The sequence below is a fragment of the Natrix helvetica genome, assembly GCF_964273705.1.
Source record: "Natrix helvetica genome assembly, chromosome: 8".
Lineage (NCBI taxonomy): Eukaryota > Metazoa > Chordata > Lepidosauria > Squamata > Natricidae > Natrix > Natrix helvetica.
Window position 1 is genome coordinate 23,419,026 of NC_138559.1, and position 27,094 is coordinate 23,446,119.

A 27,094-nucleotide genomic window follows, 5' to 3' on the forward strand; every position below is an offset into this window, starting at 1 on the left:
TTGGAATCCTTTTCATTCCGCGACAAATGTTGGGTTTTGCTTTAGGAAAGGCAGTTCCTGGGCTAACCACGCTCGAGTCACCTGTGTTTGCACCTGACAATCAAAGAGGAAGTTTGGCAGACATTTGACTCCCTCCTTTCTGTGTGCAAAATTGGGAAATTTAGACAGATTATTGACCACTGAGGGAGAAAAGGCATGCAGGCTGTTGCCAACAAAACGTGTCCGTTTGTGGGCTTCTTTCCAATTGCAGGTGTATGCAGAATATTAACTATGTTGTACTGGAAGAGAGGGACACCGTGGCTCAGTGGCTAAGACGCTGAGCTTGTCAATCAGAAAGGTCGGCAGTTTGGTAGTTTGAATCCCTAGCGCCGCATAACAGAGTGAGCTCCCATTACTTCTCCCAGCTTATGCCAACCTAGCAATTCAAAAGCATGTAAAAAAATGCAAGTAGAAAAATAGGAACCACCTTTAGTGGGAAGGTAACAGCGTTCCGTGCGCTTTCGGCGTTTAGTCATCCCGGCCACATGACCACAGAGACGTCTTCGGACAGCGCTGGCTCTTCGGCTTTGAAACAGAGATGAGCACCGCCCCCTAGAGTCTGGAACGACCAGCACATATGTGCGAGGGGGGCCTTTACCTTACTGGAAGAGAAGCTGAAAAGCGGAGAGAAATCTTCCCTATGGAGTCTGATATAAAATCTTGTAGGAGATGCAAAGAAGCAAAGTCACTTGCAAAATAATAATAATAATAATTAAAAGAACTTCCAGCCCTGATTAGGAGAATTGTAGCGGGTGGTGCTGATGGGCTTTTGAGGATTGTTCTACTCATGTCAGGTTGTCAAACGTGGACTCCCCACTGGTTGTTTGAAATGGACCAGTCCAGAAACAGAGGGACCCATCTCACCCCGTTTCAGGGATTGTGAAGTTAGACTTTCCATCAGCAAGCACCGTTCTCCACGACCATGATAACTTAAGTTGATAATAGGGGTGTCTAACCTTGGCAACGTTAAGACTTGTGGACTTCAGGTACTAAGCTAGCAGGAATAGCTAACACCCTAGAACCAGGATGGCCAACCTATGGCATGTGTGCCAGAGGTGGAACGCAGAGTCTCCTCTGCGGGCACGCGTGCCATCGCCAGTTGCTCTTCTGGTTTCTGGCCAGCTGGTCTTCGTGGGTGCTGGAGCACTGGAAAATGCCCTGAAAACAGCCAAAGAAACAGCCAAAAAACCAGACATTTTTCTGGGCTGTTTTTAGGATGTTTTCTGGGCCATTTTCTGGCTGGTTTTGGATTGCATTAACAAAGGGATACAATCAAGATGAAGGGAGGCACTAATACCACTCTATAAATAAAGCCTTAGTAAGACAACATCTAGAGTACTGTATCCCATTTTGGTCACCACGCTATAAAAAAGACGTTGAGACTCTAGAAAGAGTGCAGAGAAGAGCAACCAGGATGATTAGGGGACTGGAGACTAAAACATATGAAGAATGGTTGCAGGAACTGGGCATGGCTGGTCTAGTGAAGAGAAGGACCAGGGGAGACATGATAGCAGTCTTCCAATATTTGAGGGGCTGCCACAGAGAGGAGAGAGTCAAGCTATTTTCCAAAGCACCTGAAGGCCAGACAAGGAATAATGGATGGAAACTGATCAAGGAGAGATTCAACCAAGAAATAAGGAGGAACTTTCTGACAGTGAGGACAATCAACCGATGGAACAGAAGTTGCTTTCAGAAGTTGTGGGAGCTTCAACGCTTGAGACTTTCAAGAAGAGATTGGACTGCCATCTGTCAGGAATGGTGTAGGGTCTCCTGCTTGAGCAGGGGGTTGGACTAGATGACCTACAAGGCCCCTTCCAACTCTGTTAATCTGTATTCTGTAATTCCCCAGCCAGCCAGTGTGCCCCAGTTTACACCGTAAAGAAGGGAATATTTAGCTGATTCTCAGAGTAGACTGTTCACCCCTTTCCTATTGGCTTAAGCAGACAGATGTGATTCTTATCCATTTAGAATTAATCGCTCTTCTGCTCAACGCCAGGTTACGGTTCATTTCCTTGAAACTCAATTGAAGGCAGAGATGAAGCAATTCCAGGCTTCTGGGTAGAAAGTCACCAATCACCAGGGATGGAACAGAAAGGCAAAAAGGACCCTGGGACAGAAGTTTCAACTCTTCCCTCTGTTCCAAAATCATGATCCCCTTTCTTTTACTTTCTGGAGGAAAACATCAGTAATCAATACACGTGGCGGAGTTTCTGAAGGTTGGCCTCTACTAAGAGTTGATTTCCCCCTCCCTTTAAGTCGGCAAGATGCTGCTGGACCTAAACACTATTAAATTGGGTAGGAGTACCGATTGGTTTCAAAGATTTTAAAGGAGAGGGAATAAATTAGGGAAGATCGATTGGTTAACCAGGCTAATTGCAGAGGCAGTCTACCGTAGAATATCGGGGAGGAGGACAGGATCTCTACCTTAATCTGGGTTGGGAATCTCTAGATCAGCTTTGGAAAACTGTTGGCGCATAGATCAAACTCTGGGGGACAGTGGGGGATGGGGAATGATGAGCTATGGTCCACAGGTTGTGAAGAATCGGACATGACAACCACAAAAAACCACAACAAAAGTGAAGTGTGGGTCAGCCCCCTTTCCCAATAACCTTGCCTGTTTGCTTGCATGGCTTTGCTACGATTACCACCTGCTAGTTAAAATGATACGTTTTTTTCTTCTGCATGAATTGAAATGGTAAATTGGTTCTATAGATTTAACTGCTTGTGGACTCTTCAGATAACTAGAGTTTCTTGTTCCTCAAATGGAAAGCAGATTTTCTTGAGCTCTTGACCAACCACTCAACTCTTCCACAAGGCTGAGCTTGCTCTACGCCAAAGAGACCTGGTTACCTGAGATGGTAGGTTTGCAGGCACCATTAAAGGTAAATGGTAAAGGTTCCCCTCGCACATACGTGCTGGTCATTCCTGACTCTAGTGGGCAGTGCTCATCTCCGTTTCAAAGGCGAAGAGCCAGTGCTGTCCGAAGATGTCTCTGTGGTCATGTGGCTGGCATGACTAAATGCCGAAGGCACACAGAACGCTGTTACCTTCCCACCAAAGGTGGTCCCTATTTTTCTACTTGCATTTTTTACATGCTTTCGAACTGTTAGTTTGGCAGAAGCTGGGACAAGTAACAGGAACTCACTCCGTTACGCAGCGCTAGGGATTCGAACTGCTGAACTTCCGACCTTTCTGATCGACAAGCTCAGCGTCTTAGCCACTGAGCCACTATAATGGTGCAGGGACCATTAAATAACGACAAAACAACATGTTTCTTTACAGGGTTGTGAGAAATGTTCAACAGATCACTTCCAGAAATTTCTTTTGGGCTGCCACTCGAAGAAAGAGCGCTTGTCTTTTTGTATGTTAGCTACCAAAGATTAATAGGAAAACCATCAAAGTCCCTCCATTGTTTAAAATCTATTTTCATTAAAAAAAACCACAGGTTTTCTTCCATCCCCCCCCCCAATTCCCTACAGTGTGAAAAAAAACCGTTTAAATCCCATGCGTAAAGCTATTGCCTTTCCTCAGAATTTTCTGAGTAAGATTCTGCAACCCTGTGTCGTAATGGGTTTTTTTTTTTTTGCGACTTATTCAATATCCGAAGCCACTCTAAGATAAGTTAATTCCACCTTTTCCTTTTAAGAGAGATCAAAAATCTCCATATCATTCACCCTAGATGGGAACTGGCCTGTTCAGCTTGATTTTCTACCAAATCTCATGTCCCTTTTAAGTCTTATTGATAGAAGCTGAATTTTACGACACCTATTTCCTCCCCAAATGGTTCACAATGACCCTTCAGAGATATTACAGAGAAGGGGGAGGGGGAGGTATAGGTCAAGTGGCAGAATTTATATAAAGCCGGATAAAGTTCAGATCATTTGTATTTGTATTTATTAGTTTGTCAAACATGTACAAGAGAGCAGGTATATCTATAAACATGGACATGAACGAAAGAAATGAATACAAATAAATGGGGACAGTAGGACAGGGACGGTAGGCATGCTGGTGCCCTTATGCATGCCCCCTAGATGTCCATTATAGATGTCCAGCTGTGGGACTGATCCATTGCAAAGAACAAAGTAGGGATATCTTGCTATATACCCTGTTTCTCCAAAAAATAAGACCTCCCCGGATAATAAGCCCAATTGTGCTTCTGAGTGCATGCGCTAAAAAAATCCCTCCCTAAAAATAATCCCTCCCAAAAAATAATCCCTCCCCGAAAATATTGCAACACAGCAGCAGCCTTGACGTGACCATGCTCACTGCACCTCAAAAATAATAAGACCTCCCCAGAAATAAGGCCAAGAGCTTATTTTGGGGGTCAAAAGAAAATAAGACCCTGTCTTATTTTTGGGGAAACACGGTATTATGCAATCTCATGTATTAACGTTGACTTCTAGTGGGCTTCCTATCCCAAAGCCCTCAGATTCTCATCCAAGATAGCCAAAAGGCCATGAAGGTTGAACATCAAGGTAGCTAAACTCCAACCCATCTGAAGGAACTAATCTTGCAGGGGGAAACTGCTGTCTCCCAAGTTCCAACAGCAAAACCTAGTCATCCTAAACCATGCCCAACAGACAGTTGAAGCACCCAGAGTGGTGTTTCATAATTGCTTCCCAAATGGTTTCATCTACAGAAGGTGATAGGTCCCAACCGAAACGGGGTACCTAGAGATCACAGACTGATTGACCCATCCCAGAAATCTCTGGATCAGAAATCTCTGATCTTTGGAAAATTTCTTGGTTATGATGCTGGACAAGCCGGAAGCATTTAATTAGAAGAATTTCTATTTTTAGGAGATGCTGTAATTTGGCCACAGGCCAAAGCTTGCAGCCACGGTGAGAGTTTTCACTAGCACACCCATCCTCATTCTTCTCCTCTCATTTTCAAGCATTTCCCCCCTTTCAGCTCAGAAATCCTGTGTGTGCCCCCCCCCCACTCCACAGAAGCATGCAACACAATCCCATCAGAACGATTGCGTAGCTGTTGCCTTTGCTTGCATTGTGAAATCTTGGCAATCAAAGTCAAAGATCCATGGTCTATTCCATGGATTTTTAACCTGGGCAGTGATACTGAAGCCCAAAATATAGATGTGTCATTGAGTGAATCTAGAATTAAGTACCTACATTTATGTTTGAAAATACCCCAAACATATAATGGGGGATGTTGATGCTTCTATCTAGGTGCTGGGCCTTGGAAGACCAATTGATTTTTTTTTTTGCAAGATTGGTTGCTTAGATTTCCAGATACCCTGTATGGCCTCTACTTCCATCTTTGGCTCATTTATCTACATCATCTCTGGTTTCCAGAAATCCACATTTTTCGTTGTCTTTACTGTGAGCGACCAAGATTTCATCTAATGAATCCCTTGGGCAATGAGCAATCCTCCCTACTACTCTTCTTCTACAAGCCAGTCCTATAGAAGACAGTAACGTTTATTGGCTTTATAGCTATCCATCTTTGAAGAGCAATGTGGTTAAGATGTTGCTTATTGGATGGATTCTGTTCTGAGAAGAAGAAAAAACCTGAAGTCACTCATTCTTTCAAAGAAAGGAAACAATATTAAGGATTAAATCAGAACTTAGGTTATCTAACTCAAGATGGGCTTCTCTACTTGAGTCCCAATCAATTTTCTTTCTTTCTTTTCTTTTTTAAGGCTCCCTCTGAAAACGCCGAAGATTGAACTAGCATCCTTTGGCATAACACTTGTGCTAAAATTAATAATCCTACCAAATTCCATTACAGCCCAGATGTCCACGTATAATTTCCCTGCATTTCCCCACACCAGACCATGCAAATGATATGGAAGTTCTCCCAAAAGCATCATTAGTGCCTTGGCTTTAGCTGTTTTGATATCTCCCCTTGATTGACAGCTTAGGAAAGTGCAAGTAGATAGGATCCAGAGGCAAAGACCTCTTGGTTCATTAGCGGGGTGGATCCTGTCCGCTGTGGATTGGCTCCCCCAACGTGACAGTCGCAGTTGTTGCTTCTCCTGGACTGAGAAATTACACCTTTTATTTTTCCAAAAGTCAAGGGGTTGAGTTTCCCAACACTTGAACAACACACATAGGGTAACTTGGCTATTCCACTGATTTGAGAGACCTCAGACACTTTGGCTGACATACTGGATCCTGGATGGTCAAAGCTTCATCAATAAATGAGACTTGGTCATTCATTCCTTCAAATCTGGCTCGGAATCCAATGCTCCCCATTAATCTTCCCAAGTCAAGCTATCCATTCTTTCTGAGACCCAGATTCCCAGAGAAAACCGATCCCCTAAAAGAGACCCAACCACAAAAGTAGGATTTGCAACATGAGAAAGTCTCATTCCATGCCTCCCCACCCCATCAGAATTCTTTCTGCCTCTCCTTCCTAAAGAGATTAGCTTCCCCCTTTCAATTGGTCCAGGAGTTGGGTGAGAGACAAGGAAGGAAGGTGGCAAGACCAAGAAGATATGCCAGAAGGAAACCTTCCTCCCCCCCCACCCACCCCAAGGAACAAACGGGGGGGGGGAGGAGAACAACCCAAACCCTCTCTTTCTTTCCCCCTTGCCATTGAGAATGCCATGCCTGCGTTGACCTGTGTTTGCAGGGTGGGGGCGGTTGGGGTGCCAGAAGGCTGCAGTGCTTTGTCCATGGCACACGTCTGTAACGGTGGTCCACCACGAGACCATTTGGGGTGGCTGCGTGGGGAGAGAAGGAAGACCAGCAACGTGGTGTGGTCAAAGAGTAAGAACACCCAAGTCCAAGGCAGAGAGAAAGGATGGAGGAAGCGGGAAATGCATACTCGGTCTGATTCCACATAGCAAGGGAAGGGGGTCTTAACTCAACAATGAAGGTGCCCGTTGGCTTCCCCCCCCCCCCGCCTTCTCTAGCAACTCAATAGCTCAGGGAGCTCAACAGCAGCACCCTCGAACCTCCTGCCCGCTACCTATTTTCTATTTTCTAAACCTATTTTCTGCTCCTGCTTCTCTTCGCCCCTTGCTCCCCCCACCCCCCCCAGAGACGGATTCCCAGAGCATAAAGGATCTGTGTCTAGTTCTGCAAAGGAAATAAGGGTGGCGGGGGGGAGGGAAAGGTTGGGGTGGGGGGGGGGAGGAGAGGAGGGAAAGAGAGAAGTACCTTATTCGGGGATCCTGAATCGCCTTCTCTCTTCATCGCAGCCGTGCCTATTCATCCTTTAATCCTCGGGAACAGAGGAGCAATTCAAAACATCGCCTCGCACGAGGTTCTTCCCAACTGCTGCTTCCCATTGCTTGCTTGCTTGCCTTTTGGGGGCTTGGTTGCGGTTGGGGTGTTGGTTTTATTTTTATTTTTTTTCGGGGGGGGGGAGACAAAATCCCAAGCGATCTCCCCCTCCGTTTCCCTTTCCCACCTCCGAGCAATAATCAGGAGGAGGATTAAAATAATGTATCTCTCTCTCTCTCTCTCTCTCTATATATATATATATTTATATATATAGCACAGCACCACCAGTTCTTCTCCTCTGCCTGCTTGGCTGTCTTCTTGTAAAGACCCCTGGCTTGGCGCTGGCTTGCCTCGGAAGGGAGGGAGGGAGGGAGGGGGGGAAATAAATAAATAATAGGAGTGGCTTCGAAGAGAAAGGAAAGAAGGGAGGAAGGAGGAAGAGAGCCTTGAGGAGGAGAGGAAGAGAGAACGAACGAGGAAGGGGAGGGAAAGGGCAATGGGAGGGAGCAGGGGGTGGGGGGAGGAAAGGGGCTGAGTCTGGATTCACATTTGTGCCTGATGGGCTTCGCTCCCCTTAAGCCCTGGCCCCCACCCCCTTGGAGAATCAGAGGGCTCCTGATGCTGATAATGGCCTGTACCAATTTATTGCACTTAAGCAGGGGGGCCAGTTCTCCTCGCGAAGGGAAGGCAAGCCACACCAGCCTCCCCGAGGTCCCCTCACCAAATTGGTTTCTGCTGGCCGATTTGTCATAGCATCTCCCCTGACCTTATTGCTGCTGGAGTTGGTAGGAAATGCTAACACCCACATCCCTAGGAACAAGGAGAGCAGTTGGCAACTAGGTGCAAGAGAGAGGAAGGGGCAGGGTGAAATCCTAGGCTCGGGAGCAGTGGCAACTAGGTGCAAGGAGGAAGGGATAGGGGGAACCCTGGGCTCGGGAATGGTGGCAACTAGGCGCAAGGGAGGAAGGGGTATGGGGGAACCCTGGGCTCGGGAGAAACAGGGGGAAGGATGAGGTCGGAGGCCAGCTTGGAAGACTCCCTGTGGCTAGCGAAGTTCAGAGCTGGCAAATGGTCTAGGCTGGCATGGTTGATGCTTCAGACATCGACTCTTGAGAAGCACCGAAGTGTTTTAACTTCCATTCTTCATTTTTGGCAAGAAGCCATCGTTCTCCTGGTAGAAATCCTGCTTCCTGTTTGTGCACATTGTCCTCGCACTATGCCTGGTCTCTTCATTGACATAGCAAGGATGGGTGAGTTACAATACGAAGGACTAAGGCTGCCGTATCTGGGGTGTGAAGGTCCAGGTGGCCTCTAGAGGGCAGCAAAGAGATGGGGAAAACCCAACCCGCGTCTTCCACTGGCTTAATCAGGATTGACTAACTATTCTTGGAGTTCATAGATAATACCCCATTGAGGACTTCTCCCCCCCTCCCCAAACCTTTAACCCCGCTTCTCAAGTAAAAGGATGGTCTTTTCTTCCCTAGCGCTGATCCCTGAGGTCAACGGTGACAATTGACAGCTCTTAAAGGATGATTTCTTCCTCTTCGTGGTGGATAAGACGATAATTGGTTGGGTTTTGAATCCCCCTATTTTGCTTTCCATATTTGGAATTCGGGAACCAGAAGATGGAGCCGAAGTGTTGAGAGTGGAACACAAGTTAGGGAAGAAGTTTCAAGATCCCGTGAAGGGTTAATACCACTTTATAAGGCCTTGGTAAGGCCACGCTTGGAATACGGCCTCCAGTTTTGGTCGCCATGATGTAAAAAGGATGTTGAGACTCTAGGAAGAGTGCAGAGAAGAGCAACAAAGAGGGTTTGGGGACTGGAGGCTAAAACATAGGAAGAACGGTTGCAGGAACTGGGTATGTCTAGTTTGATGAAAAGAAAGACTAGGGGAGACATGATAGCAGTATCCCAATTTCTCAGGGGCTGCCACAAAGAAGAGGGTGTCCAACTATTCTCCAAAGCACCTGAGGGCAGGACAAGAAGCAATGGGTGGAAACTAATCAAGGAGAGAAGCAACCTAGAACTAAAGAGAAATTTCCTGACAGTGTGAACAATTAATCAGTGGAACAACTTGCCTCCAGAAGTTGTGAATGCTCCAACACTGGAAGTATTTAAGAAGATGTTGGATAACCATTTGTCTGAAGTGGTATAGGGTCTCCTACCTAAAGGTATATTTCCATTTTTCCATTTTTGGGTGTATACCATTCTCGCTGTCATTATGATATATGTGATATTAAATATATTGACCCTTTACTATAATCTTTTGTTATGATTCCTAATAAGAATAACTCCGGTTTAAATTCTAACCTTCGTCCAATCATTTCTTCCAACCACATCTGTATACTTTGCCAAAATTCTTTGCTTTTTTTGCATGTCCACCACATAGCTTCTTGACTTCAGAGATGTCCCAGAATGCCTTCTGCTCTAAATAGTGAAAATAAATATTCACAACATCTCATTTTTCTCTCTCACGTCCCTTTATTGCTCCATCACCATTAGTCCCTTTTCCCAGAAAGAGTAAAATAGATGGGTTTTTTCTTTATGGACACCTGTTGACCTCATCTGGCCCACAGAGGGATGGAGAAGATGAGATGTGAATGGGACTCTCCTACAAATGCATCTCTCCATACATGACAAATGGACCCATCAGAAAGATGGTGAGTAGTCTTTAAAGCTTTGGACCATTTAGTCTAGGATAATCCCTTGTTTGAAACTCAACATTAAGAAAACTAAGATCATGGCATCCAGCTCTCTCATTTCTTGGAAATGGGGAAGAAATGGAGGTAGTGACAGATTTTATTTTCCTGGGTTCCAAGATCACCACAGATGGAGACTGCAGCCAAGAAATCAAAAGACACTTGCTCCTGGGGAGGAAAGCTATGGCAAATCTAGACAGCATACTAAAAAGCAGAGATATCACCCTGCCAACAAAAGTGCATCTAGTCAAGGCTATGGTTTTCCCAGTTGCAATGGATGGCTGTGAAGGTTGGACCATAAGGAAGGCTGAGCACCAAAGAATGGAGGCCTTTGAACTCTGGGGCTGGAGAAGAAGACTCCTGCATTGAGTCCCTTGGACTTCAAGGCAATCAAAACGATCAGTCCTAGAGGAGATCAACCCTGACTGCTCTTTAGAAGGCCAGATCCTGAAGAGGAAACTCAACGCTTTTGGCCACCTAATGAGAAGGAAGGACTCCCTGGAGAAGAGCCTCATGCTGGGAACGATGGAGGGCAAAAGAAGAAGAAGGGGACGGCAGAGAAGGAGGTGGCTGGATGGAGTCACCAAAGCAGCAGGTGTGAGCTTAAATGGACTCCAGAGGATGGTAGAGGACAGGAAGGCCTGGAGGAACATTGTCCATGGGATCGCAATGGGTCAGACATGACTTTGCAACTAACAACAACAACAATCCCTTGCTGGAGGTCCTGGGAATAGCTCCGTGGCAGCCACTTTGCTGTGCAAAACAGGTGTTCTAGCTTGATAGGATGCTAGCTTTCTTTTGTTTCGTTTTTTTCCTTCTGACATTCCAATTTTCGGTGTGAACAGCCTCGTTATTCTCTCTCGGCTTGGCAGTTGATTAGTATAACATGCCTGAAGCCCTCCAAGTCCAGGAAATGACATACCCGTAAGTTACACATTTTATTTTTATTTTTTTGCTAGAGCACACCACAGACTAAGATAGAGTATTGTTTTCTTTTTCTTTTTCTTTTTCTTTTGCTTGTGGGTTTATTTGGGGAGTCTGGCCTGGCACTGAATTAAAATCCTATGGAGGACACTTTATAAAGGCGTGTGATTTACTGCTCCCCGGGAGACATTAGTCCCCAAACAATCTCCACTTTGGCCTTTAGCCAAGATAGTGATCGGAGAGAAGTGATGGCGGTGGATGATGCGTCCGGCGGTTACTGAATCACTCCTACTGGCTTTCCGTGGCTTAGTAAACTCCTTGTTTGCAGACGTTTGCCAGAATTGGCTCAGGTAGCCATAGATCATGAGCTCCCAATGGATGAAGGTAACTCTGAGCTGGTATCCGTCCATGCATAATAAATGCATTAAGTAGTTTAGCCCGAATCGATGTTTTTCCCCAGGCCACGTTCAAAGATTTTTGAGCTGCAATCTTGTTGATGGACCAAGGCAACCAATCTTATTTTAGAAAGAAGAAGAAGAAGAAGAAGAAGAAGAAGAAGAAGAAGAAGAAGAAGAAGAAGAAGAAGAAGAAGAAGAAGAAGAAGAAGAAGAAGAAGAAGAAGGATTATCTGAGTTGCAATGGGTAGATAGGAAGGCTGTGTTCACATTTGCAATGCGGTTTCTACCAATACAATACAATACAATAACAGAGTTGGAAAGGACCTTGGAGGTCTTCTAGGCAGGAAACCCTATACCATTTCAGACAGATGGCTATTCAACATCTTCTTAAAGACTTCCAGCGTTGGGGCATTCACAGCTTCTGGAGGCAAGCTGTTCCACTGATTAATTGTTCTAACTGTCAGGAAATTTCTCCTCAGTTCTAAGTTGCTTCTCTCCTTGATTAGTTTCCACCCATTGCTTCTTGTTCCCTCGGGTGCTTTGGAGAATAATTTGACTCCCTCTTCTTTGTGGCAACTCCTGAGATATTGGAAGACTGCTATCATGTCTCCCCTGGTCTTTCTTTTCATTAAACTAGACATGCCCAGTTCCTGCAACCGTTCTTCATATGTTTTAGCCTCCAGTCCCCTAATCATCTTTGTTGCTCTTCTCTGCACTCTTTCTAGAGTCTCCACATCTTTTTTACATCATGGCGACCAAAACTGAATGTAGCATTCCAAGTGTGGCCTTCCCAAGGCATTATAAAGTGGTATTAACTCTTCACGTGATCTTGATTCTATCCCTCTGTTTATGTAGCCTAGGACTGTGTTGACTTTTTTGGCAGCTGTTGCACACGGCTGGCTCCTATTTAAATGGTTGTCCACTAGGACTCCAAGATCCCTCTCACAGTTACTACTATTGAGCGAAGTACCACATATGCTGTACCTGTGCACCAAGTTTTCTTCTTCTGTGAAACAGACTGCGGATCTTTGCAGAGAGACATAATAGTCTGCCTAGATTAGTCGATCCTTTGACCTCACTCAGCTGGATTCTTCTCTTTTTTTTAAAAAAAAATTGTTTTATTATAAATTTTCCTTTATAATACATCACATTTTCAATTTTACGAAGTCAGTCCGTCTCTTTCCTTCTCCTTCCCTCCCTTCTTCTCTCCTCTCCAAGGGTGCTTCTTTTTCCAAGAGGCAACTGGTCTTTCTGTTTTTTTCTTTGAAGATGTTTCGCTTCTCAACCAAGAAGCTTCTTCACCTCTGACTGGATGGTGGGGAATGGAAGGATTTATACTCCTTGCAGACAGTTCATCATTTGCATCCTTTTAGAGGGTCATTGAGCCACTTGGAGGTTTATCTCTGTCCTCGGGGTGTCCTCTAAAAGACCCTCTAAAAGAATGCAAATGACCAGCTGTCCGCAAGGAATATAAATTCTTCCCTTATATCAGGGGTGTCCAAACTTGGGAACTTTAAGACTTGTGGACTTCAACTCCCAGAATTCCCCAGCCAGCATGGCTGGCTGGGGAATTCTGGGAGTTGAAGTCCACAAGTCTTAAAGTTCCCAAGTTTGGACACCCCTGCCTTATATCATGCCATGCTGTTACAAGCCAAACCTTGTATGGGTTAACCAAGGCAGCTCATGAAGCATACCATATTTTTCGGAGTACAAGACGCACCTCCCCCCCCTAAAAGAACATGGAGAGGTTAGTGCGTCTTATACACCGAATACAGCCATTTTTGCCATCCCAAAGCCCCACTCCCACATCCCATTTTTGAAAAACATCCGGGCAAAAACGAGCCATTTTTCACAAAAACAGAGGCGCTTTTGCTTTCCCCCAATCCCTAGCAACTCCCCTCAGGCTTCAGCAGGGCTGCGAGAAGGCAAAAATGCCTCTGTTTTTGTGAAAAATGGCCCTTTTCCTGCAAAAATGGGGGCGTTTTTGCCTTCCCCCAGCCGTGCTGAAGCCTGCCGAGTGCTCCTGGGGGCCGGGGAGGACAAAACCTTTTTTTCCTTCCTTATCTCTTCAAAATCCTGGTGCGTCTTGCGGTCCGAAAAATATGGTAGGTGTTGCTTGTGTCTTCTTAAGGGCACCCACAACTTCCATGCCACCTTTTGCACCAGTTGCAGCTTCTGGATACTCTTCAAGGGCAGCCCCATGTAGAGCCCATTAGAGTAGCCCAGACGAGGGGTGTTAAGGGCACGAATAACTGCGAGCAGAGCCCCCCCATTGATTCTAGCCAGGATTGATTGCCGCATCGATTGTAGTTGTGGCTTTTAAACACTGCTTAAAGCGGCCTTGAGTAGAGCAGTTTTCACCAACGCCTAAATATATATTTTAAACAAGATTCGCAGAAGAACTACAGAGGATTAAATGGAACAACTCACCAAAGCTCTTCAATTTTTCCCCCCCACTGCCACACTGGGCTGTTTATTTACTGTTGCTTCTCATCACGGACTAAATCCTTTGGACGTGCTGACATTCCTTGACATTCAGAAGTCCAGGAAGAGTCAATTAGCTGCAGAGAGTAGACTAGGGTTTAATGTTAGGGAAGACTGGAGAGTTGGAATAGGAGCAGAACCATCCAAATTCTGATCTTCAGCCCTCCCTTCCCAAAAAGAAAAGGAACAGGAGGCGTCACAGTTCTTCCTTCAATGTCTCCACATCCTTAGAAGTGAGCATGGTACCTTTGCCCATAAAACACTTCCCTTCAACAGCATCTCTCTAACTCAGGGGTCACCAGCTGCTGGTCCACGAGAAAATTTTGGTGGTCCACAGAAAAATATATTTGCATTTTTTAAATATTGCACTAAATCAGAGGTCCTCAAACGATGGCCCCTGTGGTGGATACGTGAAATGAACACTTGTGTTGCTGCAAAGAGTCTCCCCCCTTTGGGGTCTTTTTGTGTGGGTCGGAGGAGAGCAGAAATTCCAACTTGGGGTCTGCTTAGGCCTCTTGGTGCTCCTTTGGCCGAAGGCTGGAGGGAAGTGCCACTGGTGGCAAAAGAGTCTGAGGGCCTCGTTCCAGTGGGACTGCATCATGGCTTGGAACTGGCTGACCATCCAGCCCACTGAGCCTCCAGGTGCTGGTACCTGGCCTTGCACTCTCACAGGTCTTCCCTCTACTTGGAAAGCCTATGCTCCTAGTCCCCAGTGAGGTGCTTCTACTGAGCCTACTTCTTAGTCAGGTCCAATTTGAACTGAGCTGTTTTGCCAACTCTTTCTCATGGTGGCTGCTTAGCTCCAACAACTACTTCCTATAAGGAGCCCGGGAGGGCAGGCGAGGAGTGGCTGGGAGGGGAGGGATAAGTAGAGGTCGTTGGGACACCCCTTGACATGAGTGACTTTGGGTTGCCCTTGACCACCCAGTCACATGACCACCTAGCCACACCCACCCAGCTGATCATTAGGCAGATCATATTAGTGGTCCGTGGGATTTAAAATTATGAATTTAGTAGTCCCTGGGGTCCGAAAGGTTGGGGACCCCTGCTCTAACCGTTGTTAATGCAAGCAACTTTCCCCAGTAGTTAATAATAAGACAATGTATATGCAATAATGACAGATTAAATCCTCTTACATTTATTTTATCATTTTTTAAAAACACCATTATTAAAAAGGGTGTCTTCCCATAGGCGCCCAGTTTTATAACCTGAATTTTGAAAGAGGCTGGGAGAGCTGCAATCTGCCACGGGGAAAAAGAGAGAGAAAAATTAAACAAAGCAAAACAAAAACAAAACAAAAACCACCCAACATATGGGACGGTCTATAGATTTTTCCAAATCACCTGTGCTCTAATTTAATATGAATAACAATTAGTTTACTCTTATCAGTTAATTGTGCCCCATGAGGATTCAGCAGCTCCGCAGTTCCTTAGCAAACACCTTTGTCTGTTCAGTCTTTAATTACGCTAAGCTCTCTATTTTTGTTTTAACAACAAAGTTGCCATGAAAACAAGCCAAAATGGTTTCTTCTTTTTCCCTTCTCCAGGTGGAAGGATTGCAAAATTTTCGCTGATATTGGGTGATGCTGGGCCTTTACCCCAGGAGTGGTAATCTGTGACCCCCTTAACTATGCAGCCCACATGCCCCAAAGTGCTCATCCAATAAGAGCACTTTGATTATCTGTGGAAAAGAGGAAGGGAAGGAAGGAAGGAAGATGAGAAAGAAAAGATAAGGGAATGGGGGATGGAAAAAAGAAAGAAGGAAGGAAAATGAGGAAGGATGGAAGGGAAGGAAGGAAAGAAGATGAGAAAGAGGAGGGAAGGAAAGAAAGGAAGGAAGATGAGAAAGAAAATGAAGGGAAGGGAGGGAGGAAGGAAAGAAGGAAGGAAAATGAGAAAGGATGGAAGGGAAGGAAGGGAAGAAGGAAGGATGGAAGGAAGATGAGAAAGAGGAGGGAAGGGAAGAAAGGAAGGAAGATGAGAAAGAAAATGAAGGGAAGGGAGGGAGGAAGGAAAGAAGGAAAGAAGGAAGGAAAATGAGAAAGGATGGAAGGGAAGGAAGGGAAGAAGGAAGGATGGAAGGAAGATGAGAAAAAGAAGGGAAGGGAGGGAGGGAGGGTATAATCCCATATTTTGGGAGTTCTGCCATTTATTTGACATCACACACCACAACCATAGTTTTTATGGCCTTCAGATGTTAAAAAAAATAGAAATAAGATGTATACGGTCGTAAACTCTTGTCCTCTCCCTACTCCCTTAATCCATTCACAGATGTTGACATTTTCCTAGTTCCATGCTTTGTATTTTCTCTTGGGGGGGGGCACACACCTCTCTTCTAACGATATAATGCAAATCCTAGATTGAGTCCAGATTTGACTTTTAGCCATCAAAGGGAGTTCCTACGAGACTGAAACCTAAAACCAGGATGGGAAACCTGGGACCCTCCAGATGTGTTTCCATCATCCTTCCTCTTGGCTTTGCTCTCTTAGGGATGCTGAAAATGCCACGGCCTGCATTGGCTGATTATGAACTTTATCTCTGAGAAAGTGGCTGGTGAGATTTATCCGTGCATTTATTTTTTTTCTGAAATGCCAAATAATCTTACCAATCATCCACATTATCTTAATATGCAGGCTTGCATCGTTGGCTCGGTCATTCTGCTGCTATTTTTATTACCATTTTCCAATCTCTCCTCTTTCTCTACAGTTGTGGATCGGGAAGACAAGCATATCTGTCATCATTTGGACCTCCCTGAGCTAGAAAATATTTCCACGCTAGGCTTCGGCACAGGTGGGAAGACTTGGCACCAATGTGAGAAGAGAAGAAGAAAGCCAAAGAGCCCCACTTCCCTCTGTTTCAATAAGATTGCAAAGTCTTGGCAAGACAGCGTTCGCCGCTGCCGTGCTGGGTTTCAACAGCTGACTCCGAGAAGAGTCTGCCGAGCAACAGATAAAAGCGTTTGGTGTTAGAAAAGTTCCAGACTCGCGGGATTCGATCCAAAAGCAGGAGGGTTACAGAAGTAGGATCAGAAGCAGGTTTCCCCCAGGCTGGGCTGCCCAGAAATCTAGAAGAACAGATTGTGAAAAGAGCAAATGGGCTCCAGATATGGTCCAGTATTGACAATTCACCTCTCTGCAAATCTACACATTCCTATCCATGGAGTTCTTGGTGCTTTCTGAGTTTGGTTGTTTTCTCGCAGATGTTTTTTTTTAACCCGACTAGGAAATATAATCAATGCTAAGCATCTGTCCTAGCACTGATGATGTTATCTAATTGGGTAATGAAACATTTGCAAGTCAATAGCAAAATAAGAGATCACCAAGGATCATACAATCCTCCTCCTCCTCCTTTTTCTTTCTTTCTTTCTTTCTTTCTTTCTTTCTTTCTTTCTTTCTTTCTTTCTTTCTCTTTCTCTCTCCCTCCCTCCCTCCCTTCCTTTCTGCAAACCCTACTCCCTTATAGGACTGATGATGTTATCTAATTCGGTAATGAAACATCTGCCAGACAACAGCAAAGATCAAACAGCACCAAAGACCCCACAGTTGTTCTCCTTCTCCTCTTCCTCTTCTTTCTCCATCACCACTACCAACTCCTCCTCTTTTCTGCAAGCCCGACTTCCTTATAGGGCTGATGATGTTGTCTAGTTGGGTAATGAAATGTCTGCAAGTCAACAGCCAAGATCAGGAGCATCAAAGATTCCATAGTTATTGTCCTTATCCTCCTCTTCCACCATCACCACTACCACCACCTCCTCCTCTTATCTGAAAACCTGACTCCCTTATGCGACTGATGATATTATCTAGTTGGGTAATGAAATGTCTACAAGAAAAGAACCAAGCTCAGAGAGCACCAAGGATCCTCCTCCTCCTCTATTTTCCTTCTCAGCCATTTTCCTTCTTATCCTCCTTCTCTTTTATCTTTTCCTCCTCCATTCCACAAACCCCATTCCTTTCCAGCCCTGATGAAGTTACCCAGTTGGGTAATGAATTTTCTGCAGGCCAAAAACCAAGATCGGAGAGCACCAAGGACCCCACAGTTCAACCCTGAGCTACCAATATTCTCTTGCATTGGTACATTCCTTTTATGCCTCGCTTCCCTACATACAGACTTTTCTATCCAACACATCAAGGCCTACTGAAGCTTTCTCTCACCTGGAGGCTCTCTACATATGTGGGCTTCACAGCCTACTACCTCCCAGCTCAGAGCTCCTCCCATTGGCTGCAAACACATGGATGCTATCAAAGAAATTTCTGCTTCACTTATTTCTGTAGAGTTTTTTTTGCTGAGGATTTTGAAGGTTGAAGCCCTCTTAAGAACATCGAGCTAGGGAATTACGATTTTGTCCAAATTTTGAGAGCGTTCACAAGATTTCACGTGTGGTTTATTTTGGGGTTTCTTACATCATCCAGATCAGGGGTGAAATGCTACCGGTTTGGTCCCGTTGGCCTGAACCAGAAGTAAAAAATGCTACCAGTTCTCGCAAACCGGTAGTAAAAAAAAAATGCGACCGGTTCTGGCGAAACCGTAGTTCCGATGATCAGCTGTGTGACAACCAGCTGATTATCACACAGCTGATCATTGGAGTTACCGATTTGCCTGAACCGGTAGTCAAAAATGTTACCAGTTTGGCTAAACCAGTAGTAAAAAAAATGCTACCAGTTCGGGCGAACCAGTAGTTCCGATGATCAGCTGTGTGACAATCAGCTGATTAGAAATCCCGCAGCACAGCTGATGTCACACAGCTGATCATCGGAACTACTGGTTCGCTCCAACCGGTAGCATTTTTTTTACTACCGGTTCAGGTGAACGGCGTGCAAAGCAAGCTAGTAGTAGACTTCAGAGCATTTCACCCCTGTTCCAGATGCTTCATATTAGAATTGAGAAGAGAAGATATTTTGGTGCAGAGGCTGCATCTGTGCTTGGAATGGAACTCTGGGACTTATTTTCCCCGATGTGGCAAATAAATAAAAATTAAAAATAAATGAAATGAATAAGAACCAGGACAAAAAAAAAAAAGATAACCACTGCACCTTGCTGCAGATTTAAAATTACGATTCAGGGGCAATCTTTGGAGAAGTTGTGAGATTGCACCAGATTGTAGATTTCTGCATTTTCTTCAAGTTGTCAGAAACAGGATGGCTCCCTTGTCATTAGCTTTGTTTTTCTACCATGCAAATGTCCCATTAAGGGTGGTCTTCTTTTCTTTCTTTCTTTTTTTTTTGCTTCCAGGTTTCGGCTACCAATTGTTTATTCTGCTAACAACTATGTAAATCTGCAGCTGCTTTTGTGCACATTTTCTATGCATTTATTCCCCAATTTACATACTTTCCTTTACAATTTATGTGACAGTCCCAATACTTGCATGCATTTTGGCTCTGCAGCTCCCTTCCATATAGGATTTTCTCTAATGACTTTCCTAATACTTGCTGTGTTTAAAACACAATTCCGCCTTAATATGCTTTTCTTGACTTTTTTTTTCTTTCTTTCCTTTTTTATAAACCCCCCCCCCCCAGCTTTCCAAAATATATGCTGAATTTTACATAACCTTCCTAAAGGCATGCTGGCTTTTTTTTATGAACGCTTTCCAGCAAGAAGACAAAAGACTGCAGCAAATTTATCCGTGTCTTATTGGAACCCATTTTGGGGGAAGCATGCACATTTTGATATGAAATAAATCTGTAGCAAGCTTCTTACCGCTGTTTCTTAAGCCAATCCCTTGATTGTAATAAACAGTCTGGTTTTTTTTTTTTTAAAAAAAATAAAAACCTGGAGAATATATGGAATGAAAAGTTTGTCCCCACAATTTACACCATCTGCATTCTCATGAAAATAGCAGTGTTCCAATATCTGAAGGTCAGCCTATTCTCCAAAGCACCTGAAGGCAGGAGAAAAGAAGGAACGAATGGAAACTAAAGAGGGAGAGAAGCAACTTAGAACTAAGAAGGTGTTAGATCCCTTTTTAAATGGAAGCTGTCCAGCCTCTCAGCCAATCAGGTGTTCCTCTGTTCCCGCTGGCAACAGAGGACCTGAGTGGAGACTTCCATTGTTTAGCAGCAATAGAGGAGGAAGTATCTAACAGAAGGGATTTCCTGGCAGTGAGAATAATTGATCAGTGGAATGGCTCCAGAGTTGTGGGTGCTTCAACACTGGAGGTTTTTAAGAAGGGACTGGACAGCCATTTGTCTGAAATGTTAGGGTTTCCTGCTTTTAGCAGGGGTTGGACTAGAAGACCTCCAAGGTCCCTTCCAACTCCGTTATTCTGTTATTCTATTATTCATTACAGGTGTTCAGTATTCATCCCCTTTGCCATTGCATTTTTCCCCTCTGTAGCTCTGTCCTCTCAGTGCAGAACTTCTACATTATTGATTTGATTTTTATCCTGCCTTTATTACATTATACGTAATTCAAGGCAGCAAATGTGTATAGTATTCCATCTTCCCCCTATTTTCCCCACAATGGCAACCCTCAGCATTAGGCAGAGAGGGGGGGAGGGAGGGTCAGAAGGAGGGAGGGAGGGAGGGAGAGGGAGGGAGGGAGAGGGAGGGAGGGAGGGAGGGAGGGAGAGGGAAAAAAAAAAGAGAGAGAGAGAGAGAGGGAGAGAGATTGGCCCAGTCACCCAGCTGGCTTTCATGGCTAATGCAGAACTCTCTCTCTCTCCTTCTTTCCCTCCCTCTCTTCTATCTATCTATCTATCTATCTATCTATCTATCTATCTATCTATCTATCTATCTATCTATCTATCTATCTATCTATCATCTATCTATCTATCTATCTATCATCTATCTATCTATCTATCTATCTATCATCTATCTATCTATCATCTATCATCTATCTATCTATCTATCTATCTATCTATCTATCTATCTATCTATCTATCTATCATCTATCTATCTATCATCTATCTATCATCTATCATCTATCTATCTATCTATCTATCTATCTATCTATCTATCTATCTATCTATCATCTATCTATCTATCTATCATCTATCATCTATCTATCTATCTATCTATCTATCTATCTATCTATCTATCTATCTATCTATCTATCTATCATCTATCTATCCCATCTAGTTATCTTTAGCTATCGTGTCTATATCATCCCTGTCATCTTTATTTAATCTATCTATATCTTCTATCATTTCAATCTTCTATATAATACTTTTGAATGACATACCTATTCAGGGAGCAGAAACAATGCAAATTAGCATTGCAAAGGGACAGAAATGCCTGCTTAGTTTTTTTTTAAATGACTCTTCTTGAAGTTTAAAGTAGACTAGACTGGATGAAAAAAACGCCTTCAAACAGAGGCCTGTCAATCAGAAGAGGGGCCAGGGGAAACTGGATTGTAACATTACAGATTGCAGGGGATTGAATACTTCCCTCTATGTGACCTTCTTGGAGGTGTCCAGAAGTTGTTGTTTTCCTTGGTTTTGGACAGTCCTTTGTTATCGTGTGTTAATTTTTTGCTCCTTCTGTGTTTATTACTTTGTCATATTTAGATGCTCTTATTAATTTTTATGGAATTTTAATGCACTTTTAATGCAGTTTTTATGGCACCAAATTAGCTGTTTTTCTAGCGGGTTGTCAGACACGTGAGGTGGGATTTTTTCCCCTCTTTCTGGAGCGCAGCTGAGAAGTCTTTACAATATAATCAGAATGTTTTTAAAACTTTGTCAGTACACGATTATTCCACCCGCCATGGGGAAATTGCATTGTTCATTGACTCGCCTAACATTAATCAGTGGGGACAGTCTGAAAACAATTTTATCTTCATTATTGCAGGGAGGATAAATTAGGGTTAAGCTTAGATCTTAACCCAGTGCAATATCTCTGGCACTCTTTGGTTTGTCAAAACAAGCTTGAGTGGCACAGTAGCACTTTGGATGAAGGTTCTGCACTGCCAATATATTTCACACGAATACAAATGAAAATGTGTTTGACAGAAGAATTTGCTTGTTCTGAGATTCTGATCTTCGAAAAGAGTAGCAATAAAGTCAGTTCATAGGTAATGGAACAATAATGCCCTTCCTTCCTTCCTTCCTTCCTTCCTTCCTTCCTTCCTTCCTTCCTTCCTTCCTTCCTTCCTTCCCTCCCTCCCTCCCTCTTCCTTTTCCTCTCTTCCTTTCCTCCCTCCCTTCCTTTTTTCCTTCCTTCCTTCCCTCCCTCCATCCTACCCTGCCTCCCTTTGTCTTTCCTCCCTCCCTCCCTCCCTCCCTCCCTCCCTCCCTCCCTTTCCTCCCTCTGTCTTCAGCTTCAACCACAATAATACAAGGGCAAACCATCGATATACGACTTTAGCAACAGAGTGGTCAACCCCTGGAATGCTCTACCCGACTCCGTTGTTACATCCTCAAACCCCCACAGCTTCAACCTCAAACTGTCCACCATGGACCTCACCCCATTCCTAAGAGGTCCGTAAAGAGGGCGCGCATAAGCGCACCAGCGTGCCTGCCGTCCCTGTCCTACTGTCCTCATTTATTCGTACCCATTTCCTTTGTCAGTGTCCATATTTATAGTTATACCTGTTATCTCGTACATGTTTGACAAACTAACTAACTAAATAAATAGTAGTTTGAAAATGGCATTACATTCACAGGTTTGTTGCCCCTTCAACCTTGATCTGCCTCTGCACACAAAGAAATTTTCCAAACCCCCTTGAGCTTCGGTCCTATTCATCTTCTGCCAAGAATTGTATTTAGAACCGTAAGGAGTTGTCGTCGATCTGGCTTAACTTTCTGAAAACATTTGCCCTGCACTTTTAATACTCAGCTGGATGCCACTGAGTGGATCAAGCTAAAGCAGTACTGAAGAGAGACAGGGGGACTCATAGCATTAGGAAGAATTTTAGAAACCCTACACATGTAATTTCAGGAATTTGACCCCCGGAGCAGCTCTGGTTAATAGCCAACCATCATTGCTGGAAAGAAACTGCTCAGGAAGAGAATTCTCCAATCTCTGTGTCCATCTGTCCAATGGTCAAAGAAAAAACAACATCAGCCAGCGCTTCCCACTGTTTTGTGAAATAGGAGGAGGAGGAGGAGGAGGAGGAGGAGGAGGAGGAGGAGGAGGAGGAGGAGAATAAGAAGAAGAGGAGGAGGAGGAATAGAAGGATTATGGGGTCCTTGGTGCTCTCTGAGGTTGGTTGTTTTCTTGCAGACATTTCATTACCCAACTAGATAACACCATCAGTCCTATAAGGGAGTCGGGTTTGCAGAAAAGAGGAGATGGTGGTAGTGGAGGATAAGGACAATGACTGTGGGATCTTTGGTGCTCCTGATCTTGGGTGTTAACTTGCAGATGTTTCATTACTCAACTAGATAACATCATCAGTCCTATAAGGAAGTAGGAAAGAAAGAAAGAGAGAGAGAGAGAAGAGAGAGAGAGAGAAAGAGAAAAGAAAGAAAAAAAGGAGGAGGAGGGCTGGAAGGAATTTTCGAGATCTTCTAGTCCAACCCCCTGCTCAAGCAGCAAACTTTATATCATTTCAGACAAATGGTTGTCCAATCTCTTCTTAAAAACCCCAGAGTTGGAGCACCCACAACTTCTGAAGGCAAGACATTCCACGGGTTAATTGTTCTCACTATCAGGAATTTCTCAATAGTTCTAGTATGGATCTCTCCTTGATTAGCTTCCATCTGTTGCTTCTTATCCTCTACCTACTCTTTCTTGTCCAGTGTGCTCTTTTGGAAATTTTAGGACCGGGAATACCTATTTCCCCTTGCTTATATAAAATCTTTCAAACTCTTGTCTGCAATGCATCAGATTCACAGATTAACCTCAAGGTGAAGACACAAGGACATGAAAAAGAAAACAGAAGGGGGAAAAGTCAGTAGCACAAAAGAGGAGAAACATTATTTTTTTTCCAGACCGCTGACATATCGTAACTGATTTACACCAATACATTTGGGGCAAAAGACTAGGCTCATGTGTATTATTAACTGTGGTAGGTCTATGTATGAGTTTAAAATTAAGTGGCGAAAGCAAGGAAACCCCATTCTCTATTTTCAAACAGTGGGATAATAATCTTCTAACCGCAGCACTGAAATCTATTGCTGGATGGAGAATTCCTATTTTAGAAGTCGTTTTTTTTCCAAACATAAGCTCCCACACATTCTGTACAGCGTGACCTATTTCACACTGATCACAAAATAAAGTATAAGTCAGAAAAAAAAATCTACTGCCGACTATAAATTTAACTTTATTTCAGGAAAAGAATGAAAGGAGAAAGAGGAAAATAAAACAACCGTGTCAATTATAATTCATAGACTCTTATTCTGCAGACCAGTGGTCATTTCAAGCGTTCTATATTTTAATCTTTTGCTCTGAACAACCCATATCCTGGATAATGGAGGCTTTACCCTTATAGAGGAATTCAAGGATAAGAAGATCCTGAGGATGTGGTACATATGCTTGCTTGGACTATGGAGGCTTAAACGTTTTTAAGCCCAGGATGATATAAAAGGACATTATCTCAGATAGCGAACGATATTATCTCTCTCTCTCCCTCCTTCCGCTCCCCCCCCCTCTTTTCTCTTAATCATTATTCTGATCCTTGCCAATAATGGGAATATATTTCTCAGGGTGGAATGCAAAAAGTATCATAGGCCATTGAAAAATGGCAATATTCTAAATGTAGGCCGTTTAATATGTTTAAATAGTTAAACAACGAATGAAAGAAAATGTCATTGTCTTTATACATCTTGCCAGAATCATGGTAGTTAGTTTTGTTGTGGCCCTCCGGCAGCTGGCACAGCTGGCAGCAGAGTCAGACAGTGAGGTGGTTGGGGAGGACCATGGGCCAGTCTTGGGGGTTGAGGAAAGCTCAGACAAGGGCTCTGCGTCGGAGGCAAAGAGGGAGCTAGACAGCAGTGAGGCAGAGGAACAGCTGGAGCCTGTTCCCAGTGTGTGCATGCGCAGAGCTGCCAGAAGAGAACTTCTGGGAAGTTGTTCTGGGAGCAGGCTCCAGCTGTTTGTCTGCTTCATTGATGTCTGACTCTGAAGGCAGCTGATAACTGTCAGATGGCCCTGACCCCCTCTCTGCCTCCGATGCAGAGCCCTCATCAGAGCCTTTCCCAGATTGCAGGAGTGGCCCATGTTCCTCCCCAACCTCCTCACTGTCTGAATCTGCTGCCAGCTCTGCTGGCTACTGGCGACACACAACACAAATGTGACACCTTTGTCCTTTGAAAATGTGCTTGTTTTTTTTATTTTATTTAGCAAACAAGGAATGTGCATCTTAATGGGCCCATTGGGGAAACAAACAAAAAAAATGGTAATGCTTAAAACGAAATGTCAACTCTATTACGTAGGATGAATTCTGGCCAAATGCATACATTAGAGAAGCTGTTACACAAAAACGAGAAGGGTGGGACGAAGGCGCAGGAAGAGAAGACACACATTTTTTATGGGGATGTTTTAATTTCGGAATTGCTCTGAACGTAACGTGGAAAGGAGATCAACCCAACGGAAGAGCTGGGAAAGGGGAATCGAAGCAAAATCAGAGTTGACATATTAGTTTATCTCTACTTTGCAAACTGACAGTCTTACTCTTCGCCGCCGTTCAAGTCGGTTGATGTATTTCGTGCCTTGATCTGTTTTAGCAGATTGCATCACGTCGCTACCATGGAAATCTACAGCACATTGCATTTAGAGCCCTGTTATCTATGAAAACTCACACCATCCGAAATTCCTGAGAGACTGTGGGCACAACTGTGATAGGAATTCGCAGCTTGGGCTGTCTGTTTTAAATGGGCCCTCAAGACTTCGATTTGCCAACCAGGTTTTAATTAAACAGTTAGCTGAGTCTTGCAGGTAGGTTGCAGGACGCCTATATTTTCACTTCGGATGGTGTAAAAGAGGGGTATGTAGCTTGAGCCACAAAATCCTTGGTCAACTGTACCCAAACCTTGTCACAGGTTGGAGCTGGCAGCAGAGTCGGACAGTGAGGAGGTTGGGGAGGAGCATGGGCCAGTCCTGGAGTCTGGAAAAGGCTCAGATGAAGTCTATGCATCGGAGGCAGAGATGCATCAGAGGCCGTCTGGCAGTGATCAGGTGCCTACACAGCTAGAAAGCAGTGAGGCAGAGGAACAGCTGGAGGCTGTTCCCAGTGTGCGCATGCGCAGAGCTGCCAGAAGAAAAGAACAACTCCGAAATCAGGGTAGACTTGGGAGTAAAGTCACAGGTGGCAGGTGACTGGCCCCTCCCATAGGAAATAAAAGAGGAGTGAAAGGGGAGTGGGCTTTTGCAGGAAACAATTCATTCGTTCAGTCATTAGATTCATTTCAGGAGTGTGAAGATCTGTCCATGAATCTCAGAGACTCTGTGCCCAGTCTTTCCTTGCACAGCACTTCCTTTGGAAAATATTTACATGGCAGCTTTCCAAGACAGATAAGGTCTGTGGTCATAAATATTCCTTTGAAAGACTGTCTGCCAGTCCTTTGCTGAATATGAATGAGAGGAATTCACATTCGATTAATAAAAGGGGTTTTGTCGGGACCAGGACTCTGCCTTGTGCTTTTTGGGGAAGCCTAGGTCAGAACAGACAGGATTACGAAACGCTTAGGGAGTAATTCTATCCAATGCCTTGAAGAGAATTAGATTTAATTAAGTTTACCTGGATGTTAAACTTAGAGTAAATTTAGCTTTATCCTGACCCTGTTACAGCAGAGTTCCCAAGATGACAGTTGAAAACCCCCAAAATCTGTAATTTTCTTACTTTAAGATGCTCCTTTTTGCTTTTAATTGCAAACTAGGAGGAACTGTGGAAATGCTCAACCGTTGAAGTCAGCCTCCTACGGCTTTGGTTTTTAGAGATTTTTTACATTATCAGAGTTGGAAGGGACCTGGTAGGTCATCTAGTCCAACCCCCTGCCCAAGCAGGAGACCCTACCCCATTTCTAACAGATGGAAGAGTTCAGTCTCTTCTTGAAAGTCTCAAGTGATGAAGCTCCTACAACTTCCGAAAGCAACTTCTGTTCCATGAGTTGATTGTTTTCACTGTCAGAAAATGTCTCCTTATTTCTAGGTTGAATCTCTCCTTGGTCAGTTTCCCTCCATTATTTCTTGTCTGTACCACTGAAAGCAATGGGGCTTTTTATAATCATTTAGCCTTGAACACCTCTGAGCTTCAGCCACTGAAGCCAAGGAAAGTTGGAATTATTTTTTTTAAAAAAAACACCTAAAAATAAGAGAGCACTTTGATAGTCACCTCCCTGTTCGTCAGCTCAAATTACTTAATGAGGAGCAGTTAGCATCTCAGGGCCTAGGAAAGAAAGCTCACGATTAACCAGACAGGGAAATTATTTCATGAAATATGCATACGTTGTTTCTCCTGAAAAGCTTTTCGCTCCCCATTCCC

General features: G+C 44.1%; 1 protein-coding gene across 3 annotated transcripts in view; it reads right to left on the bottom strand.

Moving 5' to 3' along the window:
- B3GAT1 (beta-1,3-glucuronyltransferase 1) overlaps positions 1-7,539 on the bottom strand; it is a 53,479-nt gene extending 45,940 nt beyond the window's left edge. For 2 of the 3 annotated variants that reach the window (XM_081960596.1, XM_081960594.1), the window contains exon 1: positions 7,164-7,538. The gene's annotated coding sequence lies outside the window, so the exon portion shown is untranslated. Of the gene's footprint in view, positions 1-7,163 lie in introns of all 3 variants that reach the window. The other variant, XM_081960595.1, reaches the window with a different exon arrangement.
- Positions 7,540-27,094: the final 19,555 nt, after the last annotated feature.